We start from the raw sequence: 7,707 nt of genomic DNA on the forward strand, positions 1-7,707 counted from the left end.
GTCTCAGGTTTGATGGGTGTCTTCTCCAAATGGCATGTTTCAGCTCCTTCCACATATGTTCAATGGGATTCAGATCTGGGCTCATAGAAGGCCACTTTAGAATAGTCCAACGCTTTTCTCTCAGCCATTCTTGGGTGTTTTTGGCTGTGTGTTTTGGATCGTTGTCCTGTTGGAAGACCCATGACCTGCGACTGAGACCAAGCTTTCTGACACTAGGCAGCACATTTCTCTCCAGAATGCCTTGATAGTCTTCAGATTTCATCGTACCTTGCACACTTTCAAGACACCCTGTGCCAGATGCAGCATTAAGCCCCAAAACATTACTGAGCCTCCTCCATGTTTCACCGTAGGGACAGTGTTCTTTTCTTCGTATGCTTGCTTTTTGAGTCTATGAACATAGAGTTGATGTGCCTTACCAAAAAGCTCCAGTTTGGTCTCATCTGTCCAAAGGACATTCTCCCAGAAGCTTTGTGGCTTGTCAACATGCATTTTTGCAAATTCCAGTCTCGCTTTTTATGAGTTTTTTTCAGCAGTGGTGTCCTCCTTGGTCGTCTCCCATGAAGTCCACTTTGGCTCAAACAACGACGAATGGTGCGATCTGACACTGATGTACCTTGGCCTTGGAGTTCACCTTTAATTTCTTTGGAGGTTGCTCTGGGCTCTTTGGATACAATTCCAACGATCCGTCTCTTCAATTTGTCATCAATTTTCCTCTTGCGGCCACGTCCAGGGAGGTTGGCTACTGTCCCGTGGGTCTTGAACTTCTGAATAATATGAGCCACTGTTGTCACAGGAACTTCAAGCTGTTTAGAGATGGTCTTATAGCCTTTACCTTTAAGATGTTTGTCTATAATTTTTTTTCGGATGTCCTGGGACAATTCTCTCCTTCGCTTTCTGTTGTCCATGTTCAGTGTGGTACACACCTTTTCACCAAACAGCAGGGTGACTACTTGTCTCCCTTTAAATAGGCAGACTGACTGATTATGAGTTTGGAAACACCTGTGATGTCAATTAAATGACACACCTGAGTTAATCATGTCACTCTGGTCAAATAGTTTTCAATCTTTTATAGAGGTACCATCATTTTTGTCCAGGCCTGTTTCATTAGTTTGTTTGTTTTTAAATAATTATGTTAATCAACAATTCAAAAGTAATGGCTGTTTTTGATTATTTAATTTTCAATAAATTTTTATTTATTGTTACTTTTGTGATTTTCAAGTGATTTCAGTGAGAATTGTGGGTTTTTCCTTCTTTAACTGAGGGGTACCAACAATTTTGTCCACGTGTGTACATACCTTTGACTCCAAAAGACTGGGAGAACTGGAATTTCTTTGATGAATGCTCTCTCTACTTATTCCGACACCCAACGGCCAAAACAACTGTATCTATACAGATAATCATGAAAAAGTACAATCTTCTGAGCAAGTGAATTTCATTGCTTATAGTATGGTTTGAGGGGCTATGTCCTCTTCAGGTCACTCAGAGCTGCACATTGTGTCTCAAGGTATCACTGTTACATTCTAGAAATGGTAGTACTTTTGGCCAGGAGGGGAAAAATCAGGGCCTGTGACTGAATGGAAAATGTTTAACAGACGTTCAGAGTTGGTATTTATGCAAGATGATGGCCCTGCTCACACTGCCCGTCTGACTCAGCAGTTGTGATCTGAGCATCTACCTGGCTTTCTGTGTAAGTAGAAATGGCCACCAAACTCCCCTGACCTCAACCAAGTTGAGAACTGTCGAGGAATCCTGAACAGTCACATCTTTACCAGTCCACCACCAACCACCATGAAACAGGAGCAGGGGAAAATAGAACCATCAACACTCAAGAACATTGTATGTTCAATGCCTGAAAGACTGAAAGCCGTGATCAGAGTGAAAGGGGGAAATACTGGTTATTGAATAAACTGATTATATTGCATATTAAATCCTTGAACTATGTTTTTCTGGGTAGAACTTTTGGGACACAGTGCAAATATTCTGCATTGATCCCACACAGACACTGCCCTAAATACTCACTAAATGTGTATCCATCCGCAGCTGAAAATAGTCCTCAACAGCTACACCATTTACCCCACTTTGACTATTATTTGCCAAAATCTTGACCATCTTTAAAAATGTTTGTTACAAATGATCATGAAGCTGAGAGCTACAGGGGAAACAAGGAAAGTAAGACATAAAATATATCTACCCTTATTCTTGTAGGACTTGAAAATAAAGGTGTCACAGTTTCATCAGACTGGCATGGTGCTCTATGGGTTGAGTTTGCATGTTCTCCTGGCACCCAGTGTTCTGGTTGTCTTCCACAACCCAGTTGCATGCATGTCAGATGGATGAGAGACTGTATGAATATCTCTTTGTCAGTCTACTTCTGCTCCTCCTCAACACCCTGCTTTCTGCTATCAGGCAAGCCAGAAAAGGCATCAGACTGCTGTGATGATGAAAAGAAATAATATCATCGTAATTATCATAAAAAATCACTCAAAACAGTTTAATATAAAGGGCTCAAACTGCTCATTTAAATGACCACGAAAGCAGAGGAATAAACTTGTCATTTTAAAAACTATTTCAAGAAAAAATTGTGCAGATAGCATCTGTACCTGGGGTGAATGGGCCATCGCAGCGCGGAGCTTTCATCTGCAGGACACATAGACAAATGCATTTGTTCTTTGAAAGGAGAGAGGGGCGAAAGCCACAACAAACAGGGTGAGTGTGCAATGTGTGTGTGTGTGCATGCACATGGAAGGAAAAGAAAGGGAAGAGGACGGAGAGAGAGAAAGCAGAGAGAGATCAAAGCAGGGGGTATGTTTTTGAATGTCTGTGTGGGAGGTGAAGCCTCACCTACCCAGAATGCCTTGCCTCACTCCTTCCAGCCCACTCAGGTTTTTAGGAGCATCACTTTTCCTTTGCAGCCAGCAGTATTATGATACTACCTCTTCATCAGTCATCTCCAGATATTCTCACAGACTCTTGAAATGGTGACTTGATCTCGCTCTCCATCTCTGATCTGTGATGCATAAGCCGTATCTCCCACACACAGTTCAACATGTGATAGTTCTGACAACGTAGTGCGCTGAACAAAAAGTATACAAAATGTCAACAGTCTCAGTTAAATCTCCCTGCAGAAGGTTCCTACTGATCTGGATCAGAGCCCCATCCCCCCTTTTTCCCAGTCTCGTGAAGGGATCGAAGCATCTCTTTTTAACTCTTCGTGGGAAGCTGCAAACAGATGTCTGTCTGTCCGCACAGAGGGAATGCCGTGCCCCCTCACGCACAGATGAAAAGCTGCGAAAGTCTCTCTGTTGCGTTGTCAGTGTCTTAAGGCAGTGTTTATCTTTGGCAGGCTGAAGAAAACAAAGCCATCGATTTCTAATCCTAATCCCCTTCTACTGCTTCTCTCCTATTGATTATCTATCCATCCTTAATGAGATGGAGGGATGGAGGGCTGATGAAGGACAAAACTTTCCCTGACGGTGTGCTGCCACCTTTTGCCTCAACCCATCTCTTTTCAATCTGTCTCTCTCGCTCGTAGGGCTTTCACTAAGTTGGTGTTCTTTATGGTGGAATAGCAAATATATGCAGCCTGGTACTTTTGTGGAGGTTTGTCAATCCTGGAGGCTGACAGAGCTGTCAAGGTTTGCCTATATGCTGAAATTGGATTGGCACGGATGACTGCACTGAACACACAGAAGCACATACATGCATAAGCACAGAGATTGGATTGAGTTTCAGTCCAAACACCGCTAATTATATTTCTGCCTGTGTGGTAGCATGTCTCTTGAGTCTGTGATATCCTCTCTTAATGTCCCATTTCCCCTTGGATCTGCTTCCACAGAGACTAACGTACCTTCCCTCATCCACCTGATCTCAAAACAAATATTGTTGAAGCTGTGGAGTGGATCATTCCTTCCTCCTGGTAGCTCTCCAAGGCCTGTTTCTCTGTCTAATACAGTGGAGTTGGTTATATTTTGCAGATAACATGCCTGATGTTTCCCACGAGTCTTGGCGGATCTCAAAAGTGTGAAAACAACTGTAAATAATGCCAATGTTGCTGTGTAAAAAAACATGTCGCATGGCATGTTTTCCATATCAGCTTTATAAAGCAATAATGAGGTTAGATTTGTTATTCTAAATAAGGCAAAAGTTACATTGTAGCTGTGCAATGCAATAGACACTTTCTTTAAAAATGTTTTACATTTGTTCAAGTGATTTATGGCACTTCTTTTCTGAATATTGTCATTGTCTTGGGATATTATTAGGTGTAATGCAGAAAACTGCAGTTCCTTGAGTGGCCACTTGAGGCTGGTTCCAAAAATGAGACAACCTCACATGACTCCCATCTTAAAATGTTCAACTTTACAGCAGAAATAAACATGTTAACAGCCAGATACAAACACACTTTTGGTCTCTATGGCTTGTTTCCCTATTCATGACAACCATATAGATTTTTTTTTTAGCTTTTTTAAAAAAATATGTCATTCGTTGAAATAGTATTAAAACAGAATATTAAGCATGGTTAGGGCATTATGGCAGCATCAGGTTAGGGTTGTTTATACTACATATTATGTTTTTTAGTAAAATACTTTATCCTTTATCCCTTTATTGCAAAAATTCATCTCCAACCCATGCTGGTCATGACATGAAATACAGCAAAACAGTGTAGGATAAAAGCTTGACCATCGTTCTAAATCGCAATATGATTGCAAAACCGGCCGTGAACCTTGCAGAAAATGCTACTCTATGGACCTAGTCGATCCTAAATCTGAACAGGTGCAATGTCAATGTGCATCAGAATGTAAGGAGTAGATAAAGGCTCTGGAACACCTGCTGTTGATGTTGGAGATCCTGAGATGGTGTTTGTGGTGTTTGTGCATCACTTGTAGCATTAATCTTAAGCACAGTGGTATTCACTCTGTCATGGGGAAGATCTGTGGGTCACACCCACCCACATTCCTTAGGAGTCACCTCTGAGAACAACTAAAACACATCCTGGACTAAATTTAAGGTACCATCTGACTCAAATGACACAAAAAAGGAAAGGAAACAAGCGAACTGCTGAATCATACCACTGCAGCCCAGAAGAGCTTTCACCGAATCCAAAACAAGCCTTGTCTTACAAAAACTTTTGCTTTGCTTGCAGAACTTTAGAGAAAATTGGGTGGTTTTGGATATATATAATGCATGTCACTGCAAAAATGGCACCCTGGGGATGTTTCTCCCTAAGTGTGTGATAATGGCGGCAACAGAAGTCATTAATAGCGGGCTAATGTGTGTCAGATGCTACCTGTCCAGTGCAGCAGCAGCAGGGAGAGAGAGCCAGGACACGAGTGACTGGCCAGCATAATGAGAGGGACATGGCCTGCCAACTTAGGCAGCTGCTTCTCTAGTGGGACTGAGTGGTGTGTGTATGTGTGTGTGTGTGTGTGTGTGTGTGTGTGTGTGTGTGTGTGTGTGTGTGTGTGTGTGTGTGTGTGTGTGTGTGTGTGTGTGTGCGCATGCATGGTCACAAATCCATCTCTTATTTTCCTTTGCTCTTTCTGCTCCCTCCTCAACACATTTCTCATCAGCAGCATCTAGAAATACATCGACATACACCCATACGCTTGGCAATCACAGTCTCACACTCACATGCACACACACACACACACACACACACACACACACACACACACACACACACACACACACACACACACACACACACACACACACACACACACGCACACAGACAGCCTCATCAGGCTTAGCGTGGGAATGCCTGTGGCATTATGTCAGTTATTGAGGTGATGCTTTTAATCCTGAAACAAATCTAGACTTTGTGTTGTGTGTCTGTGGCTGTGTGTGAGTGAGCGTGCTCGTGCACAAAGCCAAACCTCGCACCCATTAGATTATGGCTGGCCGCACAGCAAAGACACCCCACTGCCACTCCCACATGGAAGAGCGGGCAGGATTAGCCAGTCCTATACCCGCCTTAATCTGCGAACAAAAACCCACAATCGCCTCCCACTGAGATACGACGACAGAAAGATTCAATTTGATCTACCCTTCTCAATATAACAGGAGTGTCTTTTAGGGTTAAAATTACTACTGCTCACTCTACCATCAGTCAATGTGGATTCATCCCTAAACCGTGCCCTTTTAATCTTTGCGATAGATCCCTGTTGTGGCGATTTGGAACACCTACAGGCCCTGCTTTGTGGCAGCAAATGCAAATGGAAAAGGTCTCTGGTGCAACCTTTCAAGAGTCTGCAGCCATTTTTCTAAGACACTTGATCTAAATGGACTAATGCTAGCATGCTGATGTTTCACAAGCGTTGTTCTCAGAATTTACCATCTTAAGGCTCTTTCAGACATGAGATACATAACATTGCTGCCGTTGTCAATCTGTCAATGTGACACATTTTGTCATTCACACATACATCACATGTGCATCAGTGTTTCTCATAGCTTCATTCAGACACACCCACGTTAGGGATGGAGAAAGGTAGGCTTGTAATATTTGTCATACATGCAAGATTGAACAGTACATCAAGTGACATATAATGCATGAGTAGTGCCAGCTATTACATGTAACAACGCCCACGTGATCTTGTCCATGTGTTAATGTGACTGCACGCAGATCAGATCTGTGCCATGTTGACAATGACATGTAAGCATGGAAGTATCTAATGTTTGACCTAGTAAGATTATTGTTGTGACTTTAAGGGAAAAGTGAAAAGTTGACATGAAGTTAGACAGGAAGCAGACACATTCAGATGCCTTCAGATTAATGGAAAGGATTGCATGCGTCTAAAAGGAGCTTTAGTTTAGTGTTTTAACGTGAATATTTGCGTCTTGGAACTAATCACATTGTTTAGCCGAGGCTGCTTTAAGTGTCATGAGTTTTGAAGACATTTGGTCATAAACTAAAGTAGTGCACAGGCTGCATTTCATTTTTGACTTGATGATGATGCAAGGACAGGGAAGTTAAGTCTCACCCAAATCATAGCACTTCATCTTAAGGGACACGTGAAAGTCTGTGTCAAATTCTATGTCGCTCAGAATCCATCATGTCAAACTCAGTAAAAGTTCTGGAGTAAAAGTCAGAAGATGTCCACTGAGAGTCATCTTCTGGGAACCATGCTAATCTGCACCAAATTTCATGGCAATCCATCAAATGCATGCTGACATTTCACTAAACAAAAATGTCAACCTCATGACTGTGCTAGAAGAAACGCCAGAGATCCACAGTTGGCAGGAATCATCCTCTGGGAGGCAGGAATGTCTTTCAGTCCGGACCAGAACGATGATGTGACCAACACTGTCATCCACAGAGCCACGCTACCAGCTTAGTCTAAAGCCACACAAAACAGTGACTTTATCCTCTGTTTGGCTGCATTTTATGCCTGCTATTCTATTATTTTTCAAAAAGCGCTGTGTGTTGATGCATCATCAGTAAAGGCTACCTGCTAAATGTAGTGTCAGTGCCTCATTATTCGACAGAAGCTGCGTGTTTCATTGCCCCGAGCCAAGACGACTCTGTCAACTCTCTCTCTCTTTCTGTGTCTTACTCAGAGGCATCTGCCTCATTAACCACCATCAGCATTTTGTTTGCTGTGTGCGATTTGGAGGTATTGAGAGGGAGGCAGGGGGTCGTATGTGTGTGCGTGTGTGTTCTCACTTGTGTGTACGCAGGGAACTCTCATTAGGCTGGAAAAACATTGACAT

This window comes from Acanthochromis polyacanthus, chromosome 9 (genome assembly GCF_021347895.1).
Source record: "Acanthochromis polyacanthus isolate Apoly-LR-REF ecotype Palm Island chromosome 9, KAUST_Apoly_ChrSc, whole genome shotgun sequence".
In the NCBI taxonomy this organism is placed as follows: Eukaryota; Metazoa; Chordata; class Actinopteri; family Pomacentridae; genus Acanthochromis; species Acanthochromis polyacanthus.